At 35.5% G+C, this 12,334-nt stretch overlaps 1 protein-coding gene and 1 long non-coding RNA gene across 2 annotated transcripts in view; one reads left to right on the top strand and one right to left on the bottom strand.

Moving 5' to 3' along the window:
- Positions 1 to 12,334, bottom strand: part of LOC115452692 (agrin) — a 99,949-nt gene that overhangs the window by 60,102 nt on the left and 27,513 nt on the right. The window lies entirely within an intron of this gene.
- On the top strand, positions 9,561 to 12,052 carry LOC115452789. Its single transcript, XR_003939516.2, has 2 exons — positions 9,561 to 9,969; positions 10,423 to 12,052. It is a non-coding gene; the product is annotated as an uncharacterized LOC115452789 (long non-coding RNA).

Below are 12,334 nucleotides of genomic sequence, written 5' to 3'. Positions count from 1 at the left end.
ATAAACTCAAAAACTACCGAAGGGATTTCGATGAAAGGTATGGGATAATGACGTTGCGAAGGACATATGCCACTTTTAAACCCATGGAAATATATAGCACGACTTTTATTCAGGCAAAACCCATTTACTGGGACGTAGATAGGACGGTAATAAAATAGAAAGTATTAAATAGAAATTAAATATAACGTGGTAGTTTTACTATGAAATATTTGCACTAAACTACGTACTGTGGAATTTTTATAATTTTTTTTATTACTGGATAGTAAATATATGCGTATTTAAAAATTGCGCTATAATTCTGTGCATAAATTCTATGATATATTCAATCAAAAAGGGTGAATTAATTATTTTACACCACTTCTAGGCCGAAATAGCAGCATAGCGTCATATCTAGTTTTTATAATATTAAAATTACAACTATCGCACTCAGTATAAGTCCAACCATAAATTTAAATCAAAACTAACGTACATACCTACCTAGTTTTATCACAACCAACATCCAATCACATTCACAAACATTTGAACGACAAACTTCTCCGGTAAAACAGTTACAGTAACTGATTTGATCAAAAATCTTGCTCGCTCCCTCACTATTCCGCGTGACGCAATGGAATCCAAGATATAAACTTTCCAAGAAACCCTAAAAGTCGAGTCCCTTTCCTCGGATTTGGCGAATAAAACAACGAAACGAAAGTATTGTATTACAGTTTAGTTATAAACGCACCAAAGATTTAATATAACTTTTGTTGTGAAGCAAAAATCATGGATTTTCGAAGGTAGCTTTGGATATTTTTTGTATGGTAATATGTTTTTATTGAATTTGAAATACGAAATGTAAGTTTCCGAAATATCTACGTTATAAGCGCAACGTAACTTTACTGATGAGATATGGGATACGATAACTATTTTACTTTATGACCTCTTCCAATAGTAAATAAGTATAATATTTTAGAAGTGATTGTAATATTTATTACACTTTCCAACATCCTTCGGAGAATTCTTCCAATTTTAACAACAAAAATCTTTACAAATCAATAAAAGAAACAATTCAAAGGGAATTTTTGAAACATAAACTACTAAATTACTCGAATGACTAATTTGTCTACCAACCTTACCCCAGAAATAAGACAAGCCGATTATTCTTTATAAAAGGCTACAGACAACTTTAACAAAATTATTGAAGCAATAGCATTTTCACAATATATTTGATAAACAGTATCTGACATCAATGGAATCGTGGCAGTTAAAAGACATATACACAATCAGGCTCGTAGTAAACAAGGAAAGTGGGTGAATGATGGCACTCGACGACAGACCAGTGCACCCATATAAACGGAATACGCCTTTAACACATATTACATGGAAAGAAAACACAAGCACGCGACGCACTAAACACATTGTCAAGGCTTGCTGTAACCAGACTGGCAGTGGTCCCCATTATCGTCCATAAAGTAACTTGAGAACAGTAATTGTTAGTGAGAGAGGTCACGATCGCGTGGCACTCGTAGAAGGAGCGTAGAGCCGTGGCGACGACGTAACCTCACCGGGGCGACGCGACGCGAACTGGCACGGCGGCCGAGCCAAACCCCGCCCGCCCTTGCGCCTCCCGCCTCTGTCACCGGCACTCTTCGCTCAAATTCAGACGACTTTTCATTAATGTTGTTATCAGTGTAAAAGTTCTACAAACTCAAACTAAGAACGGAGCTTTAATTAACTGTCCGTAAAATAACACTAAACACACAGCCAAAGAGCCGTCAGTCCGCCTTAGATATCAGTCGTGAAAACTTTTTGAATAGATTGCGATATAGTTGATTGACTTGTTATGTAAATTAGAAGCTACTTTTGTTAGTTATCTCTGCTTTTATCTTATTTATAGCCTGATGGGCTGTTAAAATCTTATTACAGAAGTTGTCTATAATTTTCAGGGAGAAATGTTTTACCCACTGTCTATCTTACACGTCGCTATGTAAAGATTACTTAACCAACTTTAATATATGTATTATCTCATTGAGCTGCTGACGTAACCTACGTTTACATAAACGGTATACGCGAAAATCGCAATATTTAGAAAACAACCGGTTCGACTAGCAAGTTAACCATGTGTTCCCATTTTGTAGTGAAATAGGCAAATATTGGGACAATCTGCCAGAGTGTTTATCAAGATTCCGTTATCAAGAGTGGCAGCGATCCTCTATCGATTGAATACTGGCACAAATTGTAAGAATTATTGATATCACGGCGGTGGCTCATACAAAAAGTTTATAAAAGGAAGTGGAGCGAACAAACTGGCGGCGAACAAACTTTTACGCCGGGACGCGACGCGAACGTTACTTATCTGCCGCCGGCGAGCTGACAGCCGCAGATGAAAAATTGAAATTGTGTGAGATAAAAGTACCTAACTGCTGCAGCGCGACCAAACAATGTCATGTCAACAAATGTACATATTTTCGAGTCTCATTTTTTAATGTGAATTTAAATCCCGTGATGCATCTGTATGCCATCCAAAGCTGAAATAAAAATAAAATAAGTTACAACCAGCGTCATAAAATATGTAGATGTACGCTGAACGAAATTTTATGAAACTAGTAAAGCAAAATTTCGTCAAGCTAAAATATTGGTACTAAAAATATTGTAGTCATCAGTCACTGAGGTACATCAATAATGGTCACGCATTGGGCTCACCACACGTTGAAGTAAAAAAGAGTCAATATGCAAATATGAGTATATCCGCTACGTATCAATTCAGTACGGTCGATGGAAGTTGAATAGTGACGACGCGACGTTCTAACATGCAATAACGAACACCCCAAACGTCAGCCGACCCTTCTCTATTTATGGAGAAACTCCGTCGAGGGTGCCACGTGAAAAGTCTCGCGTAAATCAAAGTCATAAATTCTCCTATCGTGAATGAACATTTCTCTTCGCGGACGTCTACACCGGCTGAATGGATAACGTCGGCCAACCCCGCAGGATCACCTCTACCGAGTCATTTGCTTTTGTTCGTGGGGCAATTAATAACGGGCAGAAGGGCGTTTTCAAACCGCAGCAGGCGCCATTCGCATATCAGTAATGATCTAGCGGAGTCGACCTCGTGGCCGTGTTGACAATCGCTCATATTCAATTGCTGAACGGTGTTCTATCAACTGCTTTAATTAGTGCTGCTTACCTCAACATTAAGTAAAATCTTTCGTGCAAAAAAATGAAACATGCAGTTATTAGACTCCTTAGTTTTAGTTAATATTATTATCAGTATCAGTTTACACCTATTATTATATGAGGAAGTTGTTTCCTTCCTTCCTTCCAGAACACGTTGTCAAACATTCGTCTATGGGATCCAGTCCTGGATAAATCAAGAAACCCACACAAATTGTTACAGGAACTATGGCTTCACTACCTTTATTATTATATACTGCCACTAGACCCAAGTAACATTTAAAAAAACATTTAAAATAAACTTTACAGCACGATATTAAATAGAATGACAAAATCAGGAATTCAAATAAACGTATCTCGAATCCGCAAGCGCCCAGAGCACGTTCGGCTGTCAATATTGATTGTTATTAAAGCATTTGAGGTGAAACCAAATCTATTGACAATTGGTGACTGTATATTGCCAAGTTGTCTAGAATAGTAATCTGTCAACCAACACGTGTAATGTCAAAGCGGTGAATTATGATTTTTTTTCTATAATTTAGGCCACAAAATTAGGCCAAATTAGAGGAATATTTAAATAAGCCGGTAACACCATGTGCGCAACGACTGCCCTAGTGACGTAGTTGTATTGCGAATCCCAAGCTGGGTCAAGTTAAAATAGGTTTTCCTGCTCAGTATCAACCTGAACACTAAAATTTGTTCCCGATATGATGATAGACTCACGCGTATTACATCATAATAATATATAAACATGTGTGGTTACAAAAAAATAAATATCATTGTAGGTATGTTACATATTGGTAAGCCATAGGGGTTGCTGACGCACCCTAACCTCAATTGTTGCAACATCGTGTTAGCAACCGACAAGAATGCCGATACAGCACAACGTGCACCAGCCACGAGTCGCCGACGCACCGACTCGTGTCATCAACTGCTAGCACCTCCGCGGTGGCCCCACGGACCGCGACACTTCTGGTTCATACATCGACCATTAGCCACATAAGTTTTAATTGTTAATTAATTAATCAATTTATTTTAATTCGATTTGCATTTTTTTTTTTGCAACTTCGGGACGCGCTCGACATAATTGGTAAGTAAATAAAAAAAAAAATCATTATAATCGTATAGAACAGTGAACTACGCATAACAAACCAACATTTTGTTTATAATAATCTGATATCTCTAAATAGACTACAATATTAGTGAAACTAATGTAGTTCTGACTTTTAACAACATTATTACCGCTAACTTTAATAAGCACAACTTGGTCATATAGTCGATAAACGCCACATAGATAAAACATTTGTTCAATTTTACCCCAAAACTTGATTATTTAAACTTTTTAAAGTAGTAAATATTGTTAAAGTAAAACCTATATACACGAATGAAATGTAAAAAGAAATTAATAACGTAGTTTATTTAAAAATCAGCGATATTAAAAAAAGTAATTAAAACATTGGGGCCATACAACAAATATGAATAGTATGAAATTGATGGTCTGGTATCATATTGATTTAAAAAATAGCGCTCACTTAATTTACCCTATTGATTACAATGGTATCGATTAATTTAACTTGATATAGACATTTTTTATTACGTTGTTTTATAAGGACATTTAACTGTCAAAGTACCTGACTATTTGCGAGTATACTTTTTTCAAAGAGGATTCGTTTTATTTTTCCTGTCACATTAGGCCGACATCTAAGCACAAGTTCTGTATTGTTGTTTACGACTAACTTAGAAGTTAGTAGAAGTAATTCTCTCATAAATTTTCATCGTTATAACAGTTCGCACTTTCCTTAAGACACTTGTAACTGCTCTACGGTAAGGCCGGTTTGAATAGTGTCAGACCGAAGATTCGGCTTCGGCCACGCGTATAACTTTTCGGTTTCAGCCAATATGAGCTGAAAGGCCGAACGTACCTAGCAAGCGCTAAAACATATCAAATAAATAAATAAAATATTATAATTTATGTTATTTATGTTTGACAAATTGCTACATTAATTGCTAGAGTTGATTAAAATTTATTTTTTATAGTATACAGTTAACGCAAACTTTCCATTTCAAAATTTTAATTCAATTGTATTATTAATTGTAGCTTGTAGCCAATCTTGTTTGTTTCTTAGGTTTTTAAGCCTTCTAATTCGGCTTCCATTTAAAGTTATGGTGATAGTCGATTAATCTGTTTACGATTCAGCCAATAAACCAACCTGTGGCTGGACACTAGGTTTTAATAACCAATTAATTTCATATTCACTTCATGAGACTTTTTCTTCATTTATGCCGAGCGTCGTCTTGAGCAAAATCGAAGCGCGTCGAATCCTATAGAATTTATTTTATACGTAACCGGGGCTAGCGCGCCGCGTTCCTAATGAACAGCTCCATATAAAAACCAAAATAATTAATCAGATTCCTTCTAATCAACTCGGCGTGGTTAGTTCACGCTGGGCATTACACGCAAATACAAATTCATCTTCACACGTGTATTTTTTTTTTTTGATATCGGACAACACTGGAGGAAACCTGCGAACGGTACACTGGAATCCCCCGGGCGACTAGAGAGCCCTGGCGGAAAATTATGAGGAGACAGTTGGAAAAGAAGTGGAGGGGGAAGGTCAAGGAACTATCTTAAAATGGAAGGAGGAGAGAAGGCCAAGAAATGTTCGAGAGCTCTCATAGGGCTCTCATAATGTCCCCCCATGCATGGGCGTTGGGCATCACATCGGGGGGTCACAAATGTATTGCAATACAGTAGATACATATTCACATATATATTGCAATACCATAGATATATCGACTTCTTACATCTTGCAATACGATATCAGGTAATTCAGTTATAAACTAAAAACAGTTCATAGGATCGAGATTTCATACGGACAACGTCAGGAGCGAGCACTACTTATTCGATATTGTCTAATACAAAATATTATTCCATTACGTCACTTCACGTTGCCCGACATGTAGGTTCTGTAACTTCCAAACTCCAAATATAATAGTTATATTAAACTTGAAGCGACATTCTGTCCATATGAAATATGTAATACACACTCTTAGAAATCTATAATGTTAAACTTTAAGGAATTCGAATAATTATAGTTGTTTGCTAGAATCTCGGGTTATGATGGCAAAGGTATTCCTTTGTTAATGACTTTATTAATTGAACACATCCATAAATCTACTTATCCTTTTTATTTTAAAAGCGAAAGTTTGTGAAATGAAATTTGGTTGTTCATATATATTTTATTATTTAGATGATGTTTCCTAACTTGGGCTTACATTATAGCTATAAGTTATAATATTTTAATTATTGTAATCGTATTAAGTCTGCTGGAAAACCTAACAAATAAATAAATAATGTTACGTAACAACTAAACATAGTATCTGTTCAACAGATCGCATGAAATTTGACTCAAGATTGTGGTATACATATTATAAGTTAGTATTTATTTCACAGAAACGCATAGTGGGACTCTCATTCCCAGAAAGGCCAACCAGTTCAAATAAGCCGGCATAATTGTATCGACTGGCGAGGGGTGATCATCTCTCGTCGGTCAACATTCTATGTGGACCTCACTACGCTAACCATCAGATGCCACTACATCCACTGTCCCCACTGGGTCACTTTGCCGTGCTCAACTAAAAATCAGACGGACTATAGTATTCAATCCTCACATATTATAATTAGAAAACAGTCTGCCGCCGTGTTTGTATGCCTCTACGCGGTAAACTGAGAAACGATCGAACGAATTTCGATGAAATTTGGATGAAGGTAGTTTAAGACCCTGATGTTCTGCTACGAGGCAAAGCCGGGACGAATTACTAGTTCATTCTAGAATTAACGAATGCACGTCGAACAACTACAACCTAAAGAAAGCAAAGTAATCGCGCCAATAATTCAGATTTTTTTATTTAGCGCCGAACTTTGAACAAAACAGCAAACCAGAAGCGAAATGGTTATATAAGTTTTAGCAACGTGTATTTCACGTTACAACTGTGAAATTATCGGATACGGGTCAAGTGGACCTACCCGCTGGCCGAGAGGGTTGTTTACAGATCTACTGCTACAAATGAAACTAGTTTGATAACTTATTAAATATTTGCCGTACGGTTTGTTCCTTTTAACGCTGTATTATCTATAATTTTTCTGGTTTTAAACAATATTTCATATAAGTAATATATGTGCATTTATTATACGATTTCCGTTCAAATTGTCTGTGTGAAGCGAAAATTCATTTTTTCCCCAATAATCTTTTGTTAATGGCAAACTATCTAAAAACTCATTAAGTGTACATGTAAATGTGTCATTCATATCTAACATAAAAGTATGTATATAAGAATTCAACATTTATGTTACCAAATAGTTAAACATCAAGATACGCCATTCTACAATTTGAATATTGAAGGTTCATAACCAAATCCGAAAACCAAACTAGATATTTGTCATTGAACAATGTAAATAATAGCTCGATTAAATAATAAGCAAATAAAGCCAATCAAACGTTATGAGTCTAAACAAATGAGAATACGAATTTGACATCAATTGCCGTTAGATGGCGATAGTTGTAGAAACGAAGAACGAAACAATAATAATATAATTGTACAATAGACTAAAACAGTTACCAGATAATTGTTCCAACTATATTACCGTACACGTTAATTGCATTGCACAAATAAATGTATTGAAAATAATTATTTTAACGATTTAATAAAGAAACTAAATAAGAAATTACGTAATGTAGTGGCTTTTCAACTTATCGAAGCAACATTATGCGCTGTTAATACTGAAGTAATAATCAATAGACTTTACGATTAAGGCTTTATTTTAAGATAAATGTAAGAACTCAGCGTTATTTCTGTTTTGCCTTTGAATCGATGCATTTATGTATGAACGACGCTGGTAATCTTGTACTATATCGACGTAAAAGTCAAAGATTTTGTAATACTTTTTATGAGATCTCGCAGCAGTTCGAATACTTTTATAAAATTCCTTTTGGTGTCCTATCGATACAATATTGTTCGTCCAGCCTTTTCTGTAAAATATATCCTATGAAATAATTGAACTGCAAAACAATGTCACGGGTATTACAAGCCTTTATATAATAATATAAATTATTAGTCTTCAATGAAAGCAAAGTATGGAGACTGACGGATAACGTACTTTTTTATGTTATTATGTAAATACTATAAGAATATTAACTAAATCTCTTATGCTATGTATTGTTTTAAATGCTAAGGTACTAGTATTACTAAAAATGATAGGTTCTAGTGCGTCCTAATAAATATTTAAGCAAAACATTACATTTACATAATGGTAAAAAAATCGTGTGTACACGGCACACGATGTCTGACAAAGAGGTAACAAGCAGGAAAACACTTCTAGAACCAACCTCTAATGACCAGACTTGATACAAGTCAGACAAATTGAACACGCGCTGCAAAAGAAATACATTTTCCCCACCCAATACAAGTCTAACACTAGGTTTTGTTATTATTTCAGCTTTTCTAACAATTATTACTTAATAATAAATAATAATAATAATATCAGCCCTGTATTATATACTTGCCCACTGCTGAGCACGGGCCTCCTCTACTACTGAGAGGGATTAGGCCTTAGTCCACCACGCTGGCTTAGTGCGGATTGGTCGACTTCACACACCTTCGAAATTCCTGTAAAGAACTTCTCAGATATGCAGGTTTCCTCACGATGTTTTCCTTCACCGTTAAAGCGAGCGATAAATTCACAAAGAATACACACATGATTTTTTTAGAAAAGTCAGAGGTGTGTGCCCATGGTTTTTGAACCTGCGGACATTCGTCTCGGCAGTCCGTTCCACACCCAACTAGGCTATCGTCGCTTATTATTATTATTACTTAGATTATTTCAAAACTATTAAACACAAACATATAATTGCAAAGCGATAAGTCTGTGGTAGGTGTCGATGAAAGATCATAGTTATTATTCATTAGACAGATAGCAATAAATAGAAAGTTACTTTAATACCTTATGCAAAATGTACCGCAAATTGATTGCTGAGACAAGAGCTATAATTTGCCGCGTGTCAAATAGTTTTAACAAATCTAGTTTCTAAGCTTTTACGATAAGCATTTAGTTTCATTTAAATTGTTTATAAGAAGAAATTCAGAATTTCTAAATAATCTAATTGTTAATAAACCAAAAATATAATTCACACTGTTACCTAGAGAATAGTCTATGGCAGCAGATGGAAAAATAGAAATGAATTTCATGCACGTCCATAAAAGCATGCGAGTAAAGATATCAGTGTACGCACGAATTCAATTTGCAGTTCTTGCTGTTTATAGTCCAATTCAACTGAGCGGCGAACTGTAAGTACTAAAAGGTATGTTCCACACGGGTTTTAAATTTTACTTTTAATAGAACACGGCGATAATATATTCAGATACAGTTTCGCGTAGAATCCTCGACCACAGTACGGCGAACCGCCGTCCGGACGACCGCAGCCCGCAATGTAATTAGCTAAATATGACTTTCAAACTAAGAGCTACCTAGAAACTCTATATTCCAGCCGACGTTTTTGGCAAACGAGCACTTTTATATGCGAACCTTCAACGTGTGGTGTGATACAACTTCGCAATGAAGAAATTTACACCAACTCATCAAAATGTTATCACTTGGGATTAATGGAATTTGAATTTGATCCACACAGCCAGTGAAACGTGACTGATATTTTAGAAAAACATACTGCGGCACGTTTTCCTCTTTCTGGTGACGTTATTTAATTTTAGACGTGATTAATACACGTTCGAGTGGCATCGATGTGAGTGATTTTTTCTTTGGTAAGTAATAATTTTCGCAGAAGTTTTAAAGTTCACGTCACGTCCATGCAGGAAGCTGCCAGTAATACTGGTTCGTGAAGTCTCACTATAAATCATAACGCCGTTTCAATTTACCGACTCTAACACGGCTGTAATAGGCCAGCCGCTGCCCGCTGTGTGCTGAAAGACCTGAATTTGTATTCAAGAAACGATATGATCATTAGTTGGTGCAATTTTCTTCACATCCAGCACACGAATAGTATCAGTACGTTCGGAATAAATAGTACTTCGTAATTGCTATCGGAATCTGAATTGCAAACCGAGTTTGCGAGTGGACTTTGGTAATAATTTGTGTAAAGAGCAGACATAATGTGGTCTCATTGCATGCTGTAACTTATCTACGACGTAAGCGCCGCATATTAGCTACATTATTACTTTATTATAATTAACATTGGATTTTATTTCGATTTGTAGCATGTCACACCGATGTTACTATCTGGAGCACTTCATTTAAAAACGATCTAGTTAAGTGACTCCTACACTCACATCGCATGCGTGTGATTGTCACTTCATTAACTCAGTTAAGATAACTGCTGGCGAGTTCTAAAAGTTGTCAGGTATGTTTATGATGCGTAAGTAAGGTTGAGGACTTTACCAAAGGTGTAAATTGCACACGTTCATTATGAAGATACGGGCTATGATGAGTTTTTAATGGAATCCATATTTCCATACTTATGTTTTAAATGTAAAAGTAACTGTGTCTGCCAGTAACGCTTTCACGACTGAACGATAGTACATATTTCGATGAAATTTGGTATGAAGATAGTTTGAGATATTGGCCAAGATATAGGCTATTTTTTATCCTGGTAAAATATGTTATAGACCTGTTATATACTGTCTTCTTACGCCGAGAGATCCGCGAGCAAAATCTAGTAATTATTATTTTCCATATATAGCAAACCGATAAGCTGCGGTATTCGCTCGAGGATCCCACGTCCGACCGTTCGGTCTTCGAGAAGTGACTTCAGGAAGCACGTACAAGTAATATTATTGATCACAGGGTACAGCGGTCCAACCCGATTTGAATTTCTAATGAACTCGTTAGAATCGGTCCGCACACGGCCCTCCGACAAGTGATAAAAAAAATGTTTCCTTTTTGGCTCATCGTGCATGATTACAGACCATTCTTAAACGGCGCCTTCTCGCAAATGTTTATCATAATGACGGCACAGTCGTGTATTCGTTTTTTTAAAAAGCACCATTAAGTACTTACATTTAAAGGGAAGTGTGTAAAAATGTTCGAGGAATGAATGAAGTAAATACATATAAATTGCGTGGAAACAGATTAAAGTATCAATGAAGTTTTCGTGTAGGAACATAAAGTAGACGATACTTTCTCAGTTCCACAGCAACGTAGCAATTGGAGTTGGTACCAGTTGTTAATTAAAGCCCGGCGGCAGAGCCTAGCGCGAAACTTCGATTGCGCTGTCAAAAATCCGAAGAATTATTCCAGTAGTAAAATAAGTTGTGCGATTTTAGGCTTTATCGTAGGAGTTCAGGCATATTAGCGAATTTATACTGCACGGATGCAATATGCCGCCGTACCGAGCCGCTAGTTGAACACAGCGCTTTTATTAAAAACTGTTTTTATTTATTGACGATTCGAAGTAGAAGATTTTTCTTTCCGTATTTCTGAATCTAGATTCGGGAAATTGATTTCCAACTCTCAGTACTTTTATTGTAAAAACCAGAATCTTTACGATTACTTAAATTTAAACAAAAATATTGAGTTTTAAAAATACATGTAGCATTTAAAGCCTAGATTTATGGATCATTGTTTGCAGTAATTACACTATTGCACTGTTACTTCGAGGTTAAAGAAGCACGTACTAAGTACTTCTGTTAGGCAAAATATCTACGGAATTGCGACTACAAAGTGTATAAATTGTTTGTAAAAGTTAAACGAAGAACCACTTCCGTGTCTTGTTAATTTTACATTTTACCAACGTTTGTTACTTTGTTTCGAATGATAATTGTATAATTAACAATATAATTTCTTGTACAACCCAAGCTGATGTAAAATGGAATATAAGTTTAAAGATTTTTTTTATTTGCTTTTATTAGACAACTGACCACCATTTTAAAAATAATGTTTAATAACATAGGTTGTAAAACGAATAAAATATATTACATAATAATTGAATTGATTGATGAATATTTACAGATAAAATAAAATACTTAGATAAATTGTTTATTCATCTACGTAAATAAAATCTCTGACACAGTCTATCAGCGGTAAGTATTAAATCCAGAATCAACGAATAAACAAGACTAATACGATAAAATTTTAAGTGGCTTATAAATTTATGACACAAAATATATGAAG

The sequence above is a fragment of the Manduca sexta genome, chromosome 25 (genome assembly GCF_014839805.1).
Source record: "Manduca sexta isolate Smith_Timp_Sample1 chromosome 25, JHU_Msex_v1.0, whole genome shotgun sequence".
Taxonomy (NCBI): domain Eukaryota; kingdom Metazoa; phylum Arthropoda; class Insecta; order Lepidoptera; family Sphingidae; genus Manduca; species Manduca sexta.
This window is presented reverse-complemented; position numbering and strand designations above follow the sequence as displayed.